The 24,844-nt window shown below is 43.7% G+C and overlaps 1 protein-coding gene and 1 long non-coding RNA gene across 2 annotated transcripts in view; one reads left to right on the plus strand and one right to left on the minus strand.

Annotated features, from left to right (window-relative positions):
- LOC136380449 (uncharacterized) overlaps positions 1-21,775 on the minus strand; it is a 39,636-nt gene extending 17,861 nt beyond the window's left edge. The window contains exon 1 of the long non-coding RNA XR_010746951.1: positions 21,621-21,775. This is a non-coding gene — a long non-coding RNA (uncharacterized lncRNA). The remainder of the gene's footprint in view (positions 1-21,620) is intronic.
- CDH13 (cadherin 13) overlaps positions 1-24,844 on the plus strand; it is a 1,120,140-nt gene that overhangs the window by 740,435 nt on the left and 354,861 nt on the right. The gene's annotated exons all lie outside the window — the stretch shown is intronic.

Consider the following 24,844-nt stretch of genomic DNA (forward strand, 5'->3'; position numbering starts at 1 on the left):
CCAGGTGGTGGTGCAGTGGATAGAGCATCGGACTGGGATGCAGAGGACCCAGGTTCGAGACCCCAAGGTTGCCAGCTTGAGCGCGGGCTCATCTGGTTTGAGCAAAAGCCCACCAGCTTGAACCCAAGGTCGCTGGCTCCAGCAAGGGGTTACTCGGTCTGCTGAAGGCCCATGGTCAAGGCACATATGAGAAAGCAATCAATGGACAACTAAGGTGTTGCAATGTGCAATGAAAAACTAATGATTGATGCTTCTCATCTCTCTCTGTTCTTGTCTGTCTGTCCCTATCTATCCCTCTCTCTGACTCTCTCTCTGTCTCTGTAAAAAAAAAAAAAAAAAAGAATTAGATGAGATAATATATGTAAGTTCCTGGTAGCAGGACCTGATACAGGTGGCCCCTCAAGAAATGGCCCCTCCTTGTCTGTGTTTGTTTCTTTGTTCTATAGCACATCTACTTGTCATCTGATTTTGTGTTTCCCTCACCCTAAGAAATCACCATCTATAAAGATTCTAATTAAGTGTTTTCTAAAGAGTTTGCTCACCAGGTTATCCCAAAAATGCCTTTGGGAAAAAGAATCCAGTGTCCACTTAAATGTCAACTTTTTGGAAACCCATCAATGGCTCAAGTTAGATACTCCTTCATATATTTCCATCAATACCCATGTATTCATAAGGTCATCTAAAATAACCTTTACTTTTGTCCTGAGTACATACATTTCTATTATGGCAGTGGCTCTCCATAGATGAGCTTTAATGAACGACAGCTTTTGGAAACAGCCATCCTATGGTCTTTCCTAACTTATTTCAGCAAGGTGTGTGACAGAAAGCCGTTCAGCCCTTCTCCACCCCTTACCGTCTCCCTTGGCCCTCGGCAGTTAGCTGCCACACCAGACAGACGTCTCTGCTCCTTCAGCAAGCCTTCGTTCTTGCCTCACATGTGGGAGACATCAGGATGGGCACTTCCCAATCTGTCATTCTATTTCATCTTCCCAATGATGCTGAGTGTCAATATCTGCAGGCTCCAGGTGAGGAAACAAGCTCAGATAAGTAGAGGAGAAGCTATGCGAGTCTGGGTCTGTCTGGCCTCGAATCCCATCCTCCTTCTAGGAGACCGCATGGCCTTTGTCTCTGTGAGTTCATTACTTCTTAGTATTTCTGCTTGCTCTGCATTGTAAGACTTATTTACTCTTATTTAGTGGTCTCTGAGGTAAGCACTCGGTGCTGTTCCCCAGACAAGGCTGTGCATCTAAATAGGAAATGTTTATTTTATTGCTTGTGGGAGATGTAGCAGGAAACAACGAAGCCTGCCGTGAGGTTTCAGCTGAGAGCTTGCAGGCTGGGAAGCTGTTGTAGGTCGCGCCTGTCTGCGGGGATTGCTCTGTAGAGCGTGAGACAGAACGGCCGTGCCTGGTCATAATTGCAACTTAAAGGGTACATGATGAATGGCAGATACCACCAGAGGAAAAATTTCTAGAGTTAGAAAAACTGTAACCAGGGATCTAAAGAGTAAATTTGATTCTAGGTATGTTTACTCTAAGCATTTTTTGCTGCAAATGTTCTTGCTGCGAGCATTTTCACCACGGACATTTTCACCCCAAACATTTTCCCCGCACACCTAGTGTGCCAGGAGGCAATTTCACCGTGAAAGAGAAAGTAACTGGTTGACAGTTTGGTTTGCACTGTGCAGGCTTAACGTATTTAAGCCAGTGATCAGTTTGATTTCACTTCTCTATTGATAAAGTTCTCACAGTACTCCCATTTTTATATTTTATATATCTTAACCTTCACATAGTAATGGCCTCCACAGTGACAAGATGTGGTGGTCTGGAAATACTGGCTGGTAACAACCTGGTAGAAAATAAAGGGGTAGAAGTATGACAGAGAGAGTAAAAACAGGTTGCATTCTAGCCTAGAAAATGAAATCACATTTGTTTTAGTAAATCCTGCAGTGAGCACAATCACCCCTCCCTCCCGTCAATACTAGAAGTTTACCACACTATGGCAAATATTGTACGCAAGACGTGGCTACTAATTTAGAGCATTCATTATTCTCTTAGTAAAGGGACAAATCATAGTGAAAATTTAAAAAGTGTGATGCTGAGCAAGGAGAAAAATCAACAGGCAAAATAATGTCTAATGCATTTTTATTTTTTATAATAAAGTCTTTTTAATTTTATTGTTTTTCTGGTTTCATTTATCTTTTTGGAATGTCCCCTCTCTTCTTGTTCATTATTTTATCTTTTGTGGCAAAATTTTCTTATGGCTGATGAGTTGTGCAGTGGAAATATTTGTGGTGAAAATGCTTGTGGCAAAGATGTTTACAGCAAACGTGCTCATGGCAAAAATACCAGACAGAATTCAAGTCCTCTATTAAAGTATCAGTTGGGAATGTTTTCTGCTACAGGTAACAAAATAGCAATTTAAGTGGCTTAACCATCTCTGGTTGATTTTTCTACTATTTCCAGAAGCTGAAAGGTAGGTGGCTGCTACTTGTGATTCAGTGATCTGACAGTCGGCATCGCTGTGAGTCTTCTGCCTTTCTCTTGTGGCTGGCTGTAGGACTGTCTGTCACAGCTCTAGACATCACAGCTGTAGCTGTGTTCAAAGGAGAAGAAGAGGGAAAAGGAGACCATGTCTATGGTTTTCATTAGGGGATACACACATACCCTCTCTCTCTCTCTCTCTCTCTCTCTCTCACTCTCTCTCTCTCTCTCTCTCTCTCACACACACACACACACACACACACACATTTATATAGGCTCACATAGTTATGGAAGCTGAGAAGTTTCCAGATCTATAGTAAGAAAGCTGGAGTTCCAGCAAGAGTTAATGGTGTACCGATAGGTCCTATCTAAAAGCCAGCAGGCTTGCCCTGGCTGGTTGGCTCAGTGGTAGAGTGTCGGCCTGGCGTGCAAGAGTCTTGGATTCGATTCCTGGCCAGGGCACACAGGGGAAGTGCCCATCTGCTTCTCCACCCCTTCCCCTCTCCTTCCTCTCTGTCTCTCTCTTTCCCTCTCACAGCCAAGGCTCCATTGGAGCAAAATTGGCCCGGGCGCTGGGGATGGCTCTGTGGCCTCTGCCTCAGGCACTAGAATGGCTCTGAATGCAACAGAGCAACGCCCCAGATGGGCAGAGCATCGCCTCCTGGTGGGCATGCTGGGTGGATCCTGGTCGGGCACATGTGGGAGTCTGTCTGACTGCCTCCCTGTTTCCAACGTCAGAAAAATACAAAAAAAAAAAAAAAAAAAAAAAAAAGAGCCAGCAGGCTGAGGGCCAGGAAGAGCTAGTGTTTCAGTTCAGGTCTGAATGCAGAAAAAGACCAATGTCCCAGCTCAAAGCAGTAGGCAGGAGTTTCTTCTTACTTAGCCTTTCTGTGCTATTCAAGTCTTCAACTGACTGGGTGAGGCCCACCCACTCTGGGGAGGGCAATCTGCTTTAATCAGTCTACTGAATCAAATGTTAATCTCTCTAGAAACATTGAGAAAACCAAGAATAATATTTGACCAAATGTCTGGGTACCCCATGGCCCAGTCAAATTGACAAATAAATTTAACCATCACAGTGTTGTAGTTAGCATTTTAGACCCAGGAGTTCTACCCCCTGGTCTTACTCCTATGATTCTATGATTATATTACCTTACATGGAAAAGGAGATTTGCCAATGTTAATTAAGGTTACTAATCAACTGAGATTAAAATAGGGAGATTATCTTGGTTTATCCAGGTGGATCTAAATAATTATACAATCCCTTAAAAGCAGAAGAGTAAAGCAGGAGAGTAAGAGATGTAGCAGAAGAAGGAAGTTAGAGAGATGAGGCAGAAGTGCATTCGGAGAGTTTCAAAGCCTGGGAATGACTCAACCTGTTGTAGGCTTGAAGATGGAGTTGAGTCATATCAAAAGTATGAGACGCAAATCAATTCTGCTACATCCTGGGTAAAATGGGAAAGGTTTCCCCCTGAGCCTGGTAAGGAACACATCCCTACCAACATCTTGATTTCTTCCTTGTGAGACCCTAACAAGAGAAGAGACCCAGAGGAGCCCCTCTGTGCCCAGAATTCTGCCCTACAGATACTGTGAGATAATAAATGGGTGTTCTTTTAAGCCGCTAACTTAATGGCAATTTATCACAACAGAAATAGATAACTAATACAGTATGTGGTTTGCATTTTCTTATTACATGCTGCATATGAGTGAAGTTGCTCTTCGCAAAAGTGAAAACCCAAATAGCCAATCAAATAATAGAAATAAAGAGAACCACACAAACTCATAAACTGGTTAACAACTGTCAAAATTCTATTTCAAAGGGACCATCAACTTATAACTTTCAGGTATTCCCAATGCCAACATCATTCTTAAATAAAAACAGCATCAAAAACAATTTTCAGGACATGTTTAGTGACACATATTATGAAGCACCTTAATTATGAGTTTTTTTAATACTCATGAGATGCCATTAATTATGATGAACTCTCCTGTGAGGAAGTCACACATACTGCATTAAGGATCTTTACGGGCAAGTCCCAGGCCCATTCAGCTTTCAGAAGTAACAGTACTGTCTGACCAGGTAGTGATGCATTGGATAGTGTTGACCCGGGACACTGAGAACCCAGGCTCGAAACCTCAAGGTCACCAGTTTGAAAGTGGGGTTACCAGCTTGAGTGTGGGATAACAGACATGACCCTATGGTCACTGGATTGAGCCCAAAGGTCAGAGGATTGAAGCCCAAGGTCACTGGCTTGAGCAAGGAGTCACCGGCTTGGCTGGAACCCTGGGTCAAGGTGCATATGAGAAGCAATCAATGAACAACTAAAGTGCCAAAACTATGAGCTGATGCTTCTCATCTCTCTCCCTTCCTGTCTGTCCCTGTCTATCTATCTTTCTCTCTCAAAGTAAAAGTACCAGTTGCCACAGCTCACCTCACTTTTCTAAAGTCGACATCTTTCGTAAGATGCTGGAGTTTGAAGAGAAAACAACACCGACAAAACAACTTCATCCCTGCAATTGGGAAAACCATCATCATTAATGAAGTTCAACAGAACCTTAGTTGACTTTATAGCAGAGCTGTCAGTGGTCTACGGATTGGGCATCTTTTCAATGTCTCCCTAAATATTCTCCTGCCAAGTGCACACGAAACCCGTGTGTCAGAAGTAACCCTGACTAATAGGCCCCATAGCATATTTGTTTGGAAATATAACCTCTCCTGGCCTGTCTTCCATTCCAGAAGTTTTAGCATATCTGAACTGTAGAACAGAGACGGTCGCGGCATGACCCTCACAGGAGCGTTCAACACCTAGGCAAAAACTCACAACGGCAAATAACAAATACCAATGTCAGGTGCGGCATTATGCACATTTGGCCAACAGCGTGCTTAATCTTTACAGCCCTCTTTCTTTTCATTTCTCTTAATGTAACACTTCTATCACAATGTCATTCACATACTAAACAATTCAACCACTTAAAGTGTCAGGTCAGTGTTTTGGAGTTATTCACTCAGAACCACAATCAATTTTAGAACATTTTCATCACTCCCTACAAGAAACCCCACTCATTAGCATTCGTTTCTTATTTCTCCCCAAACTCTCCCAGCCCTAGGCAACTGCTAATTTACTTTCTGTCCTATAGATTTACCTGTTCTGGACATTTTATATACATGAAATTGTAGAATACATGGCCTTTCGTTTCTGGTATCTCTCACTTAGCATAACACTTTCTAGTTTCATCTGTGTTAATTGATGTCAGTAATTTGTTCTATTTTCTTGCCTTATATCTGTTGTATAGATTATTATTTTATTTTTTCATAATTTGGTGGACATTTGGGTTATTGCTAGTTTGGGCAGTTTTATGAATGATGCTGCTATGAACATTCATGTACAAGTTTTTACATGGACATATGTTTTTATTTCTCTTGGGTTTATACTTAGGAATGGAATTGCCAGGTCATATGGCAGTTACTTATGTTAATCTTTTGAGAAACTGCACAGCTGCTTTCCAGATCAGCTGCACCATTTGACATTCCCACCAGCAGTGCAGGCGAGCTCTAGTTTCTCCACTCTCCATTCATTCTCTTCATTCTGTTGTCTGTCTCCTACTTGCCAACCTAGCATATGTAAAGTTATAGCTCTGTGTCTTTGCTTCACAATTATTTTTTTAAAATAGGTGAAATAGCCTTACCAGGCAGTGGTGCAGTAGATAGAGCATTGGACTGGGATGCGGAGGACCCAGGTTCAAGACCCCGAGATCGCCATCTTGAGTACGGGCTCATCTGGTTTGAGCAAAGCTCACCAGCTTGGACCCAAGGTCGCTGGCTTGAGCAAGGGGTTACTTGGTTTGCTGAAGGCCCGTGGTCAAGATACATATGAGAATGCAATCAATGAACAACTAAGGTGTCACAATGAAAAACTAATGATTGACACTTCTCATCTCTCTGCATTCCTGTCTGTTTGTCTTTATCTATCTATCCCTCTCTCTGACTCACTCTCTATCTCTAAAAAAAAATAATAATAAAAAAAGCAGCTCGATTTGGACAGGTATTGTGTTGAATCCATAGATCAATGTGAGGAGCACTGCCATCTTAACAAGACTGAGCCTTCCAATCCATGAACATAGAATGTTTTTCCATTTATTTAAGTCTTTAATTACCTTCAACAATGTTTTTAGTTTTTAGTATAGAGGTCTAGTGTTTCTTTTGTTATATTTATTCCTAAAGATGTTATTCTTTGATGAAATTATTGATTTAATTTTTGGATTGTTTATTGTGATTTTATAGAAGTACAATTGATTTTTTAATTGAGATATAATTGACCTATACCAGTGTAAGTTTAAGTTGTGCAATGTGTTGATTACATTGCAATGTGATTATCACCATAGCATTAGCTAATACCTCTATCATGTCATATAATTCTCTCTCTCTCTCTCTCTCTCTCTCTGTCTCTCTTTGTAGTGAGAACATTTAAGATATAGTCTCTTAGCAACTTTGGGATATATAATACAGCACTGTTGACTGTAACCACTGTACTCTACTTTAGGTCACCAGGACTTATTTATCTTCTGACTTCAAGTTTGCACTCTTTGACCCATGTTTCCCTGTTTCCCCCAACCCCCGGTGACCACCACTCTAGTCTCTGTTTCTATGAGTTCAACTTTCATAGATTCCATGTACATTATATTGATCGTGTACCCTGCAAACTTGCTTAGAGTCCTCTTTCACTTAGGCATTATTATGCTTACTTTATAGGTTTGGTGACAAGCTCGGTTCTCATACTATAGCTGCCTGAGCCCAATGCTCACATTCTGTCTTTTATGCCCCCATAATTTCACAACTATAAGTGTGTGAGACAAATATTAAACTAACACATCACATATTAATGCAGAATTGCCCCAAATCCTCATCCTATTTGGGTTTACCTTTTGTGCATGTTAACTAAGAATGTGCTTGATTGTTGTCAGTCATACCTTAGGAACCATCTTCTGTCTCTCAGCCACCACTGAATTGTTCATCATTAACCCAGCTGTTTTTCTTTTAAACATGTGCAAATTGACTCATTCCCTAATAATAGTGCATCTCCCCTAAAAACACTATGTGTGTATTCCTGAGCACATCTCCCATCATGCTAAAATACAGGCACTGTAGTCCAGACCTGTCCTTCCCCTTTCAGAGCGAGTAGAAAGTCCCTTCTAGTCTTCTCACTTCTCCTATCCATCCATAGATCCCCCTGAGGGACTTTTTTATTTTCTTTAGGTGAGAGAAGGGGAAATAGTGAAGCACGGCCACATACACCCTGACCAGGATCCACCCGGCAACCCCATCTGGGGCTGATGCTCAAGTACTGAGCTATTTCTAGCATCTGAGGCTGATGCACTCCTCCAGAGCTATCCTCAGTGCCCAGAGCCACACTTGAATGAATTGAGCCAGGGAAAGAGGGAGAGAAGGGGGAGAGGGACAAGGGAAAAGTAAATGGTCACTTCTCTTGTGTTCCCTGACCAGGAATTGAACCCAGGATGTCCATATGCTGGGCTGACACTCTATCCACTGAACCACCAGCCAGTGCCCCTCTAAGGGACTTCTCATGGTCTATACCAGTGTTTTTTCTTCAGAAACAGTAACCACTCCCAAACAGTGAACCTCACATGTGCCCCCCACACATGTATGACATCTGGTGAAACCAAAGCCAGTGCTCAAACACCACCAACTCCACAGTTGATTTGTCTCTAGACTGCCACTCTCTGCTCTTGGTCTTGCCTTCTACTTTGAGAACACCACTGAGCCCATCTGCAATGCTCTCTACCAACCTGGCTCTCTTCTCCTGCATTTCTCTTAATCTCCAACATTGCCTCTCAGATCTCTCAGGAAGGAAACCTTCCACTTCCTTCCTCACTCCTGCGTTGTTAATTCTGTACCCTGTTGACCGTCCTGTGGCCTTGCCCTCTTCATGATGACCCTCTCTGTCCTGCATCTTCAGTCGTCTTCTCCATCATCTCTCCCTTCAGTGGACAGACACATCCAGGTCTCCGGACCCTGACAAGAGAGACTCCCACCCCCCGCACCCACCTCATTCTCCTCACATGCTGCCTATTATATATATTTTTTCTCATCCCTGTCACATAAATACTTTCAGAAAATACAATGTTTTTTTAATGTAAGTATTCTATACCTCTGCCTATATAAAAAGTCATTTTAGGTGTCATAGTGGTGAACTTTTATTATTAGCTGTTTGTTTTGATGGATAGCTAAACAGTACCAAGTACATCATTCTCACGATTTTTTATTCATGTCATTGCTTAGAACTAGGTTAAATTTTAAAGATCCATTCAAAGTGTATTGAAAAATAAATAAGGGTGCCAGCAGTACTCACATATTATAAAGTAGTCCTTGGGTGACTGAAATATGGAAAATCTTTGTGTGGTAAAAGAACTTTAAAGATATACAGACCTCAGGATGGACAGCGGTCCAGAACTCTCCGCTGGGTGACTCTGGAAAAGCTAGCATCTGGCAAGGCTACATTGCAGAAGGCTATAAAGATTAGAACTAATGTAGATATTTAAAGGTACAGGCATGTCATCCAGAGAAGCAGTAGGTGTTCTGTAAATGGTACATCATCATCTCCAGCCCATTTACTTGAGACACTGCTGAAAACGCACAGGTACGACTTTGAGAAAAGTCAGATGGTCCGGCATCCAGGCTATTCAGTTCACCTAGTAGATAATCAGGTGATGGTCACTGAACTGAAGATCGTCAACAGCGTGTATTGAGTACTAAGCATTGGCCAACGGTGTGCTAAGGTTCTCTCATTTGCCCTTTGCCACAGCCTTGTAAAGAGGTTCCATTACATCTCCTCTTTATAGCTGACAACATGGAGTCTCAGGGGAGGTGGGGTGTTTCACCCCAGATCACTCATCCAGTAAAGGGTGAAGTAGAGACTTCAAGTCGAGCCTGCTGTTTTCAAGATCAGCTCTCGTACCCGCTGTGTTGTTATCTCAAATCAGGAAGGTTCTGACCTTCATGCCGTGCTGCCGATCACGTGAGCTGTGCTCTCTCCATGCCATTCTTCCCCAGACTCAGTGCAGAAAATACCTGTGCAGAATCCTTCATGGACTAGGTCTACCGTAGACACAGAAGATGCAGGAAATCTCCCCTCTGCTTTCTGGAGCAAACCATACAGATGAGTAAAGAAGACAGACAAGTAATGCCATTAAACTGCTAAGTTAGCAAAGTACAGACAGTCCTCATTGCCCGTTGATATGAACCAGGGAGGCCCAAGCAATGGACATTTTGCAAAGTGAAATAGAATCTTTATAACTGATCAACAGAAATATTGTAGAAATACTAAAATTATTTTTCCTAAATGGTTTGTTGTCATAGCAACAGACTCAATCATCTTTTTCGCCGATTTTAATGTTGGCTTTGTTAACATTTCCAGGATCAGAGTTTGGGAATATTTGGAGATTTTCATGATATTGAGCAAATATCTGAGAAAAATGATACTGAAAAATGTTTGCTGTGTGTAACAACATCTCAATAAGAAACAGATGGCACGCTCAAACTAGGACAGTTGTAGGAGGGTCTGATTTACAAAGGTCTATTTAAAAGGGGAATTGCCCTGGCCCGGGAGCTCCGTTGCTTGAGGCGTCGTGCAGATATGCCAGGGTTTGTGGGTTAGTTCCCCAGGCAGGGCACATACAGGAATTGACCAATGAATGCATAGATAGGTGGAACAACAGATCAGTGTTTAATTCTCTCTCTCCCTCCCTCCTCCCTTCCTTACTTTCTTCCTTACCCTCTCTCTAAAATCAACCAATCAATAAATAATATTTTTTAAAGGGGACAATTGCAAGGGACCGAGGTGGCACCCTCGCCAGTAAGAACAGAGTGGTTACCATCCCTAGCCCTGGGGGGTGGGGGACAGTTGCAGGCCTGGAAGGAGAAAGTCCTGAGAACAGGGCATTTTGGGAGGAGCCTAGACCTTCATTCAGCCTGGAATACAGCCAAGCCGAGCAACCCAGAAGAGAGGGGTCCAGAAAAATAAACACTTTGCCCTCACTCAGCTCCCACACCTTCTGATCTCCAAGCCCAACAGAAAGTCAGAGGGCTTGCGTAGTACATTCAGGCCAGCCTCCCAGGACACGGTAACGCGGGGAGGGGTGAGGTGGGCATGCTGGAAGGTCAAGCTAAAGATATTCCCTGCGCCATATAAAACTTCTTGTATGTTCTTGCTGCTGTTCCCTAAAACAAAAACTAGACTCATGTGCTTTGAATAGAGAAAAGCCTTAGTGCAGCTCCTTGGCCTACAAATTCTGAAATTTTGGAAGAATAAACAGTGTTCCATAGAGGTATTTAAATATCACTACATTTGACTCAAGGTAGAGGGTTTCTTTGTATCTATTTAATCACTGTGAATGAATAACCATGTAACCTTTGAGAGGATTCCCAGCCATAATTTATTGGTTTTTAAACTCTCAGAGAGCCTTGTTTTAGGCAATGTGAAGAGGGCTATTTATTTTTTATTTATGCCTTTAAAGAGGCCACACTTTATTTTCTGATAAAGCCAACTATTTGTATATATGATGTTTTATTCACTAATATCAGACTAAATAATTTAATATCTATGTAGAAAACAATCCTCAAATGGGAGTATTCCTGGGTTGTGCATTTTCAAGGTAAGAAGGACGTCTGAGTTGGAACCCCAAATCCCCTTCAAGGTATGAGAGGATCCAGGTCAGTGAATTGTTTCAAGGTGGAGGTAGTTTAATGAACACACCTTGGGCCGCATGTTCCTCCATTAGCATTTGTTATTACAGAATCATTAGTCTGTCTCCGGATGCTTTCCCACACACCTGATGGCATCACAGAATGACAGGTCCCTCATTAAAGATGCATAATATCTTGCCTCCTGCCTTCCCTCAAATTCCATTCCGACTTGTCCTGGTAGAAACGCACTGTCTCCACAGGAGCCTGCTGCAAACAGCTGGATCTATTCAGAGTATCTACTCTCTGCCACATCTCCATGTGGGCATCTTGTGTAGACAGATATACAGTACATATGGATTTGAGCTGCAAAGGGTTTGAGTCAACTCTTTAATAACCATGGGGATTTTGCATCTCAAGACATTCTGAAAATGATGTAATGATATAATATAGCAGCGATTTCATTTGCTAGGTAGGGATTAAGAGCTAGCAAATTTCCTCTCTTTAAATTCCTTTAATCCATCCATGCAAGTCAGAGCATTCCGCAGACTCCCCAGCCTCCCAGCTGATATGCTAAAAGTGGTTTCACTGGACTGCTCTCAGACGTGCAACAAGCCAGGCAAAGCTGTTCAGTTACTTGCGATCTGTTTACATTACATAGAAGGTGGTTAATTAGAAGTAAGCATGTTTCTTAATTAAGAAACAAATTAATTTTTAAAGAAGTGCTGAGACCTTCTTGAGTTACAGCAAATAAGGGACTGAGCACATGGTCTGCGGTTTTCTGTGTAATTCTTTGCAAGGAGGGTTTGCAGTGTGCAGTGACACTGACAACAGCAGTTTTCAAACCAGATCTTTGTGGATTAAAACTTGTAGCCATTCCACTGGTTAATATGTGTTGCATGTGAGGAACTGTGGTGAGGGACCCTGGGCATTCAAAGAGGAGTAGGACAAAGTCAGACCCCTAGTGGAGCTCAAGGTAAAACAGACTCATGTTTACAAGATTTAACAAAATATGCTAACTGCTGGAAATGAGTGAAATACTCCCAGGAAAGTATTGAGAACAGAGAAAAGGCTTGAAAAGCTCACAGGTAAAAAGTGATGGGTCAGCTGAGCCTTGACAGATAAGCAGGAATCTGTAGATAATTTGGGAAGAGTTTGTCCCAGACCGAAGGAATATATGTGCAAAAACTGGAAAGAGTAAAACATGATCTGGGAATACAGGAAGATAGAGTATAACTTGGGAATAAGCTGTGGGGATGCCAAGGACTGGTCTAGAAAAGCCAACATAATCCAGGTGGTAAAGAGAGGCAGGTATCATGTGAAGTGGATGTGCTAGAACTCCTTCGGTTCCTAAGGAGCAGAAGTCCAGCCCCAGTGAGTTGATCAGAAAAGGGATTGTATGGGTCATTTAAAAGACCAAGAAAGACTTCAGGAATCGCTGTATCTAGGTGATCAATTGTTGTCAGAAATGTTTTTCTGTTCCTTGGACCCACTGTTCTCAGCATTGGCTTTTCTCAGGTGGTAGCAAACAGCAATGGCCACCTGGCTTTGGTTTTCCCTGCAACCCTAGCAACTCCAGCGACCCCTCCCACTTAGCAAAAGCATTAGTTACATGTAATTCCATTTGAAGTCCTAGATATTAACTCTGTTGGTCCAGTTTTGTGTGACCATCTCTGAAATTATGCGACCTGGGCCGGTTCAGCCTTCCTTAGGCAACCTGGTGGCCCCCTGCTCCCGGGAGGTCGCCATATTGATGCTGCACTTAGTGCGGACACCCGATTGGCATAGCACACTACAGCCCAGGACGTCTGGCCTCAAGCGATCCTCCCGCCTCAGCCTCCCAAATAGCTAGGACTACAGGCACGTGCCACGGAGCCCGGCCCGTCTCTGAAATTATCAAGTGCATAGGTGTGTGAGATTCTAAGTGGCCAGATCTGAGTCCTATGCCCACACCCAGAGCCAGGTGTAGGGAAAAGGTGATGTCAGCTCTCTCTGAACTATTGTACAAGGCCTAAGAGTGAGAAAAAGAAAGGTGGTAAACCAAAGGAAAATGAAAATGCTGTTACCAAGAACAAGGGAAACAGATGCAAGACATAAAGAAAAATAGGTGACTATTGTGCAAAGCAGGATCGATTAGAGTTCTTGGTGAGTTTCAAGTACATAGAAACCTTATAGGGACATTCTTGCATAGGAAAACAATATTCTGGCTGCAGTATGGAGAATAAGTAGGAGTGAGGAAGAGATGGATACTGGATGGGCAGTTAGAGTGTTGAAGAGGGGTTGGTCTAAGGTGTTATGGTAAAGATGTTAAGGGTGAGGCATATTCTGGAGAGAGTTAAGAGGTTGAAGAGATGAATGTGGGAGTGTCTGGTGGATTATAAATGGAAACAAAGTCTTTGAGGGTCTGTGTCCCCTCCCTTTGAATGTAGATGTACTCTGTGACTGCCTTGACAAATAGAATATAAAGAAAGTTACACTTGTTGTTGCCAAGATCAGGCCTAAAGAGGTGGCAAATTTCTTTTACATATCTTACAACACTTGCTCTGGTATAAGCCAGCACCACCTAAAAAGATGACTATCTGGAGACTGTCTTTGGAAAAGCTAAGGCCATATATAGAGGCCTCGAAGCATGATTTGCTATTTGAAGAGAGAGACCAAAGAGCAGCAAGGAACCAGCATGTGACTACAGGAGCCATGTTGGAAAAGATTCTTCATCCCCAGCTGACCCGACATGGTTCTGAGATGAACCACCCAGCTGAGCCCTTCCTGATTCCTCATCCACAAAATCATTGGATGGATGGATGGATGGATGGATGGATGGATGGATGGATGGATGATAAGGTTATTAAATAAAGTTCTAGATCTCTGTTACACCACAAGAAATCTTTGTCTAGAAATCAGTCATACAGTATTTTGGTGAAGTTGATCAACCAGTTATAAATTTACCAAAAAATATAATCATTCAGTACACATTTTCCTATTATACATGATGTGATCATGATAAAAGTGAACCAAATAGTTTGTGTTTATAAAGATATTTTAAAATAAATATGTACATTTTTTTCAATGAAGAAGAAGCTCAGAAACAAGAAACCCAATATTAGTGCATATTCCATATGATGCAATTGATTAAAAATATAATAAAATAGGAAACATATTATTCATGGAAAGTAACTATATGCCTCAGTTGACCTGAAATGGACTGACAGGTTACTTTCGCTAACACAGGGATTGGCGGTGGTAGAAGGTTGATGGGGACGAAATGGGGAATGGTGGATAAAAGGACTTCTTAAGTCAGAGTGGTAATTTTTTTTTTTTTTTTGCTAAAATAAAGACAAAGCAAACATGACAAAATGTTAACAGTTGGCAATTCCAGATGGTGGTTAACAGATTTTTATGGTATTGTTCTTTGTGCTTCTCTGTGTTTTTTAAGATTCTCAAAATACAGAACTGGAGAAGGAAGTTAACCCTCACTGGGTTCTGACTATCAGCCCATTCTTTGTATTTTTGCCCCCGGATAATTTTTTTGAAGATATAAGACAGGACAGATACAGTTGAAACCTGTCATAGCTTCTAGGCCCTGACAACAGAAAGAGTGAGTGTATTCACACAGACAGACAATGTATCCTTTTATGTACATGTGTGTGTGTGTGTGTGTGTGTGTGTGTGTGTGTGTGTGTGTACATCTATACCTATTATTATATCTGTGTTTTTGTCCATGTATCACATTGTAAAACACAAATTCAAACCAATATCTCCAATTCCAAGTCAGGATCTCGGGGCTTTTGGTAGTCATCCCATCGTTCTGTGTTTGTGAATACCTTCTCTAACAGTGGGAAACTTGTCATTATCCTCAATATATTTACTAACCGGCCAGATCAAATTGCTCAGTGTAAACAGTCCCCCAGCCACACCAGCCATCTCTTCCACCTGCCACATCTGCTCCGCTCCTCCCAGCACCCATATCTCAGGCCCAGCAGGCATGGTCCCTCTCTTTGTCTCATGAAGGCATGCATCCATCAGCTCTCCCATCACCTCCTCCAAGCCAGTGAGGAAAGGGAGTAAGTCAATCGTTAAATTTATAGACATCGTAACAATAGCATCATTAGAACAGTTCATCCCAACCAGAGGCGATCCAAAGAGACTTCCGCAGTGAGTTAACACCTCAGACTGCATCAAAAAACAAAAAGGCGCTAGCAATGTGAACACTGAGAAGGAAGGGGAAGAATATGTGTTGTAAGCAGAGAAACACCTTAGACAAAGGCATGGCTGTGGGCGGCGGGGGTGGGGGGAGGGGCGGAGCTCGGTGACTTCTGAGAAATGCCTGAGGGTCAGGTGAGCAGGGCCAGATGGTGAAAAGACTTTTCTAGGCCTGTTTGGTGTCATGGTGACATCTTTCATTTCTCTCTCTTCTGACACACCCTTGGTTTTTTAATTCTCTAAACACCTTCCAATAAACTCATCCCCAAACTTGATTCACTATCAGATGCGGGTCTCATCTCAATATACCTCCAACTTTTGGGAAAGAGCCTGACACATAGTACATGCTCAATAAGTAATTGAATCACAACTGTATATTTTTATTTCAAATAACGCTCTTCTGCTCTACAGTCAAAACTAGGTAGTTGTCAGACCTCAGCCAACTTCCAGCTCAGGCACCCCGCGGTCTCTACATTCACATGGAAAGGGTAATGGGTCATGAAATTGCATTCGTTAGTGTGAAGATGCTTACACATATATCTAGCAAACATTTCACCCCATAAAAATATGGGACCGATGTGTAAAACTCTTGAGTGGTAGCAGCTGGAAGTATTAGTTGAAATTAGAGAGAATCATCACTTCCATTAAGTAGTGCCAAATTCTGTAATGCAAGTAACATCTTCATGTTAATTCTAAGAAACTGTCTGCCTCATTAGGCAGATAAGGCATTCTACGATTTGGATACAGAGTAACCCCAGTGATAAGTGAATCTCCTTCTATAATAGCTTCTACATTACAGTCACCTCTTTTGCAGAACTGCTATAAGCAAGGTGGCCTGATCACATTTCAGTGGCCCATTTTATTAATCAGGATATAATCATAGAAGAAAAAAAATCCCACCATTTCAGTGTCTTAACATAAAATTCTTTCTTCATAATGAAATGTGAGATACAACTAGGGCTACCCTCTTTCATCTTGTCAGTTCATCTGGAACATGTGGTCTTCAAAGTCACTTATGGTGGAGGAAAAGGGAGGGAGGTGACATTTGGCTTTTGCCTCCATCAGCCCAAGAAAGAAACATCACTTCTGCTCTCAGTTTAATGGCCAACACTAGTCACGTGGTGGCCTCAACCTAATTGCAAGGGAGGCTAAGATGCAGGGAAGATGATTTGGTGAATGCTAACAATCTCTGCCATTCTAACTGTGTCTCACCACCCCCTCCATTTGAACTGAGAAAAGGGGGAGAAATCTGAGACACCTTTATATCAACTTCTTTTGTACATGAAACCAATCTGAAGCTCCTTTAGTTGTCAAGTCTCAGGTTGTCACAATGCAGAGAGCATGAACTTTGACAATAGGCAGATCCATAATTCTAGCCCCAGCATCTCCAGTTCCAGCTGTGGGTGCAAGAACAGTCACTTTAGCTCTCTCACTCTTGGTTTCCTTTTCTGAAAATAGAGTTAACAACAATCTCTGCATCATAGGGCTTTCAGGATTAGTTAGAAACATATGCTACTTTTATTTGAAGAGAAGCTGGATTCAAAATCACATTGGATCCTTTACTATGGCAAGAGTTAAGCAGCCTCAATCAGTGTGGAAAAGGATGTGTTGCCATGGTGTCTTGACCAAACCCAGCATCAGATCCATCCAGATACATCCGCATTGGGCCATTAGCACAGAAGAATGGGATTCTGATGATATGTTAGAGGCAGAGACATTATTTAGAGACACCTGGACACTAATATTGCATTCCATCCATGGCTCAAAATGGAACTTGATAATTAACAACTCTCTTAAATGGAAGAAATTGTATTTCTTCTGTAAATGCTGGTATGATACTAAAACTCAACTTGGATAGCAATAAGTGATATTCTCAGTTCCACCTACCCCGTCTTGGTAGGGTAATTAGCAAAGCCCTCCATGCTAGAAGCCAATTTAAGCTACAGTGAAATATAACTTTGCTCTATGTGGCCACTTCACTTCATGTAAAATTTTGTGTTTCTATCTAATATTTTGAGGAATTGTACATTTCAGAATTATGTTTGGTTATAGATAATAAGAAATATAACCATGGTTGCTTAAACAATTTGGGAGTCATTTGATGGCTTCTGTTCAGCTTCACAATGACGTTGGGGCTGGCCTCATTGTAATTAATCCTTCCCCTCAAGCTTGCAAAATGGCTGCCACAGGTCCAGCCATCAGATCTGCATTTAAGGTAGAAAGGGAGGAGTGGTGTCTATCTCCTCTTTTCCATTGTACGTAGAAAGCCAAAGTTTTCCTAACACATCATCCTTAGGCACTGCTACAAGACAGACTTCTGTGTATATTTCATTGGTCAGAACCATATTGTCTACCCACTCCTAGTTCCAGGGTAGAATGGGAAAATTAGACATTTGCTTTCTTAGACTCTATTATACAGGCAGGCAAGGATGAACAATGGCCAGAAGTGGCTGTTAGGTCCACCAGCCTCCAATGTTTGCCCCCAGCATCCATTCTTTTGCTCACCTGAAAATTCTGTAGTCAGTTTCCTTTAAGCCCAGAATTCCTCAATTTAAGGGTTATGTCTTCTACAGGAAGGAAGCAGGAGATGTGGGCATAAAAATTCTTCTCCACTGAGAGCGAAATGCCTGCAGCCGCCCTCCGCTCACTTCTGGCTGCTCACTATTTTCCAAGTCGCTGTGATTCTGGAAGGTGTTGGGCCTCAGTGGAGCTCAAAATGGATATTAGCTCTTGGGTGCATTTTATTGATTTGGGCACAGGAGGGAAATTATACCGCTGAGGACTGTCACCTTGGACAGTTAGAATTCCAAAGTAAATGAACTGAACAAACCTCCCCCTTAAATAGTGCTCAGAAACCAAAGAGCTGAAAAATGTAAATGGCGTTCATTAAGAGCTACAGAATTAGCTTTCTTGTGGTGCTTTAATACGTTTTTGGGGGTTTGGTGTTTGTTCTTTTTTTTTTATCTTAAAAACTTTTGCTCATGACGAGTTTTGGATAGGGTTGAGAATGTCTGGCTTGCGATGGCTTAGTGGCCAGTGGGGGCCAGTGCGGGGAAGCGCTGAGTATGACCATCTTAGGATGCTCGCTGGCCCTTACAACACCTCCCCCTGACACTTCAGCTGTCCACTCCCTCTGTGTGCCTTGGGGCAATGTTTGCACAGCTTGTCAAAGTGCTAGCTGCAGTTAATTTTCATCGTGCTTATTTTAACACAAAGGAGTTGAATATTCAGGAATTTCTGTTGTGTTTGGGTTTTTGCCTTCAATGTCAGCAAGAATAATTATTGGTTAATCTTTATCCTGTAGACTCATTGGCATTTAGCTATCAGGACTGGGGATTTGACTGCAACTCTGAGTGGAACCAGCAATCCAGCACTGGTGGTTCCAGGCTGGATCTAGCTGGCTGGGGTAATTTTGTTTGGCCTGTGCAGTGTTTTGAAAATAGGGCTTTTATTTCAAAAATCACACTTTTGGCTTCATTTGAAAAGAGGGAGTAGTTGATGATAGTGGGCAAGTGGTTGCATGTGACATCCGTGGGCTGGTGCTGAGCACCATTGCTGCTTTGGTTTGCCGCAGTCCCTACCATACTCTAATGCCTTGCACTCTGCCTGTGTCACCTGTTCATTCTCCCTGAATGGTCACCATAGGCATTTTCACTAGTGACCCTGCTTCAGGTTGCTTCCATTGCATAGCCTTTTCTGAGGACACAAGGAGAGATTGTGTGTGGTGAGCCAAAACTTTTCCTGTCTTCTCATGGACCTTTAAAGCCTTGCTGCCTTGTATGGTCTGGATGTAGCAGCTTCAGAATCCCCTGGGAGTTGTTACACATAATCTGGGGCCCTCTGCAGACCTACTAAATCAGAATCCACATTTTAGGGAGATGTGCTCATAAAGTGGGAGGAGCTCTGGTCTTCCTCCAGGAATTTCCTAAGTGTTGAAAGTGATAAAGGTGATTTTGTTATGTTAATGAGGTGACTTTTGAAAGGCTGGGGCTGGTTCCCAGGAGCCAACTGTGATTAGAAGGTAGAAATTTCAGGCCCATCCTGACCTCCAGGGAGGGTAAAGGGACTGGAGGTTGAGTTCTGTTACCAGTGGCCAGTGGCTTAATCAATCATCCCTGTGTAAGAAAGCCTTCATAAAAACCCAAAAGGACGAGGTTGAAAGAGCTTCTAAGATGATGAACATGTGGAGATTTGGGGAATGTGGTGCCCTCTGAGGAGCTATGGAAGCTCCGTGCCCTGCACGACCAGCTCGGCCGTGGGTGTGCACGAAAGGAAGGCGCTGCAGGACTTAAGCAAAAACCACACAGAAGACACAACATACAGAAAAGATGGGTACAGGGGACTCCCTGCCTCTAGGACTGAGAGCCTAGAAGATATTTGCAGCTTCATCGTATTTATTCGTTTTTTGCTCATCAAGCAAATTAGCAGAGCCTGGGTCAAATTAGTCTGGAATGGATTCAGGTGTGGAGAAAGATGATTAACTAAAACCTTTCAGGTATGCAGGAAAAAGGCTATAGGGATCAGCTCTTTCCTTTAAACAATCTTATCAGTGCTTGCCTGGGCAGCGTTCTGCCCCCACAGGACTTGGCGTTCCAAAGTCCGCACCAAAGGACACCAGTCTAATTCCCGGCCATTTTCCTACAGTGCCTCTCCGTATAGCCTGCCCTAGGCATCTCTTCCATCCGGCTGCTCCTGAGTTACAGTCGTCCCTCGCCATATCGCGGTTCACTTTTCACGGTCTCACTGTATCGCGGATTTTTAAATTGTATATACTGTATCTAATTTTGTGTCGCAGATCTGTTGCTATATCACAGAATTTGCGGTATATAGGTATTTTTATATATTTATTATTTTAATTATGTTTGCGGTAAAATAAGCAAAATATGTGTGGGAAAGGTTAATAACAGTGTGGGAAAGGTTTCTAAGAGTGTGGGGAGGGTTTATAAAGCCTTAATATATATATAAATAATAAAATAAATATAAGGTCACTACTTCGCAGATTTTCGCCTATTGCGGGGGGTTCTGAAACCTAAACCCCGCGATAGACGAAGGACCACTGTACATCCTTTTGTTACTGGACTAAAGAGAGGGTAGAGGGTTTGTTTGCCTGCACGCATTAAATCCCAATCACATGCTAACAGGAGTTTGCATCCTAGAAAGTAAAGGTTTATTAATTAAGGAAGTGGTGCCAAGCCCAGAGTCACAGGTGAGTCATGTTCAAAGACCTGGCTCCCCAGTGGCTTCTAGAGGATAGGTTCCATGGGGGGAAAATAATTCGTCATGGTGGAGTTAGGGTTGTGGTTTCTATCGTTTGGTCAGCGCTAGGGTAGCGGCTGGTTGATCATTTGAATCTGGCCCAAGTGTCTGCCATGGCATTGGGGTCATTTAGATTTTCTGGGTCTGGAACCAAAATACTTGAGGCCTAGATGTTAACGTTAGTGAGACAGAAACTCTGTCTCTGTGGTCAACAGACCCATGTTGTCCCGAGGGCTTAATGATTAAGGGAATGGACGTGCAATGGAGAGAAACGTGGGTGAGAGGATGCTGGGTGAGGCTGGTTTCAAGCAAAAGGAAAAAAGGTCATATTAAAGAAATGAAGTTTCTGTGCGGTTGTAATTTTACAATAAACTGGTGATGTAGTAAGTAAAAAGCTTCTCTAGGTTCCATGAGCTGTTCTAGCAAACTAATCAAACTCAAGGAGAGACTCTTGGGAACCTCTGACTTGTAGCCCATCAGCCAGAAGCACAGGCAACCACCTGGACCTGAGTTGGCATCCTGAGTGGGCGTGGAAGTGGGTCAAGTGGAATCCGATGCTGTCTCCAGGTAGAGAGCATCAGAAATAGAGTTGAAATCAGGAGCAGTTGCTTGTTGGAGGTGTGTGGAACCCCTCCCCCCTCCCCACATTGACATCAGGAACAGACACCAATAGAGGCACCGAGGCATGAAAATCTGGAGTTCGTCTCTGATGCTCTGACAAACAGGATCCTAGCACGGCTGTTTGTTTATCCTTGTTCTGTGATAAGGTCAACTTTGCTGGAAGGAGCCTCTATCTGAGGCCTGCAGCTGGGACACTGTTAGGGCCTCAGCTGTGCTTATAATTTTTCCAACAAAATTCCTTCTGAGTTCTGGCTCACAAATAACAGACAATGTGCAACCGAATAAGGGTACAAGAAACCTGAAGCCCTCCAGAAAATCTGCAGACACTGGGTCCAAAGCTGAGAAACTCTGAATGCTCTCACCCCTGCCTAAGTCCCCTCATATGGCTCTGAACTTCAGGAAGTCTGTGGGCTCAGAAGTACGCATGTCAGGGGCAGCCTTCCGCTCTCCCAGCCGGGCCAGCGGGCAGTGTTCTCAGGGTGAGAAGCCAGTGTCTCGAAACCTTGCACACCTCAAAACGTGCCCGCCTGCCGAAAGGCAGTACCATGCCTGCCTAAGGCCCGCAGGTCCTGTGTCTCATTTTCATGATAAATAAATATGTTTTGTTTTTCCATGACAATATCCACAAAGGTTTTGTAATTTGCCTAAAGGCAATGTGTTATTTGAGACGTGACTGGAAGCAATCATTCCCACAGTAAACATATTACCAACAGGGACTGCTAGAGGTCACTTAATAGGACTCCTGGTTTGAAGTCCCATTAATTTCACCTTCCTCTCCCCAACAGCCACACCCAGGGATCCAAGGTCTCCTTTGATTCTAAGGCTTGGGGAAATTAAAACAAAACAAAACATTGTTCAAGAAGCTGGTTGAAACTTGGGCATGAAACTAGATTGCTTTATTTTTTTTTTAATTAGAGGAAAATGTTGTTATTACAGAAAGATTATTATGTGCATTGTAGAAATTTAGAAATGTCAGATAAGTACAACGTACATGAAATCACCGTGGTCATGCCACCCAGGTAATACAGCTGTCAACACCTCAGTGCGTGTCCTCTGGATGTCAGGACAAGGTGCACCTGTCTGACTCGGCCTCTGCCTCCCAGCTTCTCCCTAGAGGAGGGCGGGGCCCGTCTCGGGGGAGCTTCCCTCCCAAGGAGCTCACAGCGCTGCTCACCCCTCCCGGATCTGGATGACATCCGGAAAAGGCCGGGGTTACTCTGGGCTCTCTGTAGTGGCGCCCGAAGGGCACTCAGTGATGGCAGCCAGAGGTGGAGCTCCTTCCGTGATCAATGAGGTCCCGTGACCCACGGGACATTTTGGTTTTTTTTTTTGTTTTTTAGGAATTTAAGTTAATGGGGTGACATGGATCAATAAGAGTACATAGGTTTCAGGTAAACATCTCTATAGCATTTTAACTGTTGTTTGTGTTGTGTGTCCGTTGCCCAAAGTCATATCATTCTCTGTCACTGTATGTTTGTCCCTCTTTACCCCCCCACCCTCTTCCTCCTGTAGATTTCCTCCCCCTTTTCTTCCTGCCAGCGCTTCTCTCTCATCTCCCAGCTGCATGGCACTAGCCTCAGCCAGCTTGCGCTGCTGTAACAAGGTTCCATAGACACTTATTCTCCCCCGGTTCTGGAGGCTGGAGGTGCAAGGGCAGGAGGCCAGCAGACTTGGGGTCTGAGGAGTGCGCGCTTCCTGGCGTGTAGATGCTGCTGCTTCCTGTGTCCTTGCCTGGCAAAGGGAGGACTCTGGTCTCCTCTAGTCCTAATAAGGATGCCAGTCCCATCCTGGGGGGCCCCACCCTTATGACCTCATTGAATTCTAATTACCTCCCCAAGACCCCACCTCCAAATCCTATCACACTGGGGGGTAGGGCATCAAGCTATGGATTTGGGGAAACAAACATCAGTGCCTGGCAGCTGAGCAAAACAATAACGGGGTCCACCCGAGAGAGAGTCCTCACTACTACTCCAGTCCCCGTCCTTCTAGGGTCAGCTGAGACTGTAAGTCAGGAGAGAAGGTCTGGCCCGTGTTCTCTTCAATTCAGTCCTTCAGCACGCTGAGCCCCAGGGGCCACGCCAATGGCTAGGCCTGTGTTTCCAAGGAGCGTATTGACCAAGCTGTCCCAATAGCCAGTTGCCGTCTCTTAAGTCAACAAATCCAGGGAACAAAAACACACTCAAGATGCCTGTGGTGACAGGCTGGTTCGTATACACCCTCCCCGTCAGTCACCATGGCTCTGGCCCTGTGCTGGCTCTTGGCGTTCCAGAGCACAGGTGGTGCCCCTTGTCCTCCGGGTCTGACCAGACCTCTGGCGGACATGGCTTCCTGCAGGGCTAGCTGAAGCAGGAGAGGAGGAGCTCTGACCGTGGTGTCTGTTCCCTCCACCGGCTCCTGAGCCAGCACCCAGGAACTCCCCCGGAGCCGACCCTGGGAGCTGACCTGGCCGAGCAGTGGCCTGGCTCTACCAGGCCAGCCCCTACCCTAGGCTTCCTCTCCTTAGCTTTCAGAAGATTTTATCTCCGATTCAGACCACACACAGAATCTGCACGTGGGGTTGGGTGGGAGCGCACACCCACCCAGGCCGGAGTGGGCTCTGCTGCCTCCAACCCCCTTTCCCTCTCCACGGCTGCCCTGGGGACTCCGGGAGGCTAATAAACACCTTCTAACACATCCTTTAATACTCCTCTGTGACACTTATACAATGTTCACCTTTCTGCGGACATTTTTTAAAGATAATAAGCCCCAAGTATAGTAAAAAGGAAAATGTAATTTACAATAGAATGCCTAGGTGAATATCTAAATGGTCAGGCACAACCTGCTGGCAGTCTAATGAAGCTGTCCGAGGCGAGTGTCCTGACACAGGGTTGCCCTGGACGCCTCAGCTGCGGGTGCAGATCCACACGGGTCTGTCTTGCGTTGGTCACTCAAATGACATTCAGCGATAACATCAGTGAAGTGCTTTTTCCCAGAACTGGTAGGTTATGAATCAAACAAACAAAAGAAATAAAACAAACCTCCCTCTGTTGACACAGTGGCTGCATCCTGATGAAGGGCAGAGTGTACTCAGCTGTACAAAAGTTTCCGTGTAAAACTGAGTGAAGTTCTAGACTCAGATCATTACAAATAGATGGGAATTGTTATTATTTTTTTCTCACCAAAAGAATATCCAGTGGGGTCATTCAAATTTATGTGGCACAGCTCTCTGTGACACCGGACCCCCGCCCGCCCCCTGCAGGATATGCGGCCCCCATTGCCACCGCCCACTGAACAGCGGGACACTCCCAGTTATTGTGAGGACCGAGATACTCCCCCCGCCATGCACTTCCAAAATATGCCCCTAAACATACTGCTCCTGTTGTCTTCTTCTTAGAATGACTTCAGTGGCCTGAATTCCCACCCTGACGCCACTGCCCAACAGCTGCTCCACCTGGTGCACGCCTCGATGGCCTCATCTACAAAATGGGTGCATAGAGAAGGTTAAACAGTAGCTCAGATTTCAAAGGAAACTTAGAACGATGCTTAACAAATTATAAGTATTGAAGGAATGTTATTATTTGTAATTTATATCCATTTATTACTGTTT

This window comes from Saccopteryx leptura, chromosome 9 (genome assembly GCF_036850995.1).
Source record: "Saccopteryx leptura isolate mSacLep1 chromosome 9, mSacLep1_pri_phased_curated, whole genome shotgun sequence".
NCBI classification, from domain to species: Eukaryota; Metazoa; Chordata; class Mammalia; order Chiroptera; family Emballonuridae; genus Saccopteryx; species Saccopteryx leptura.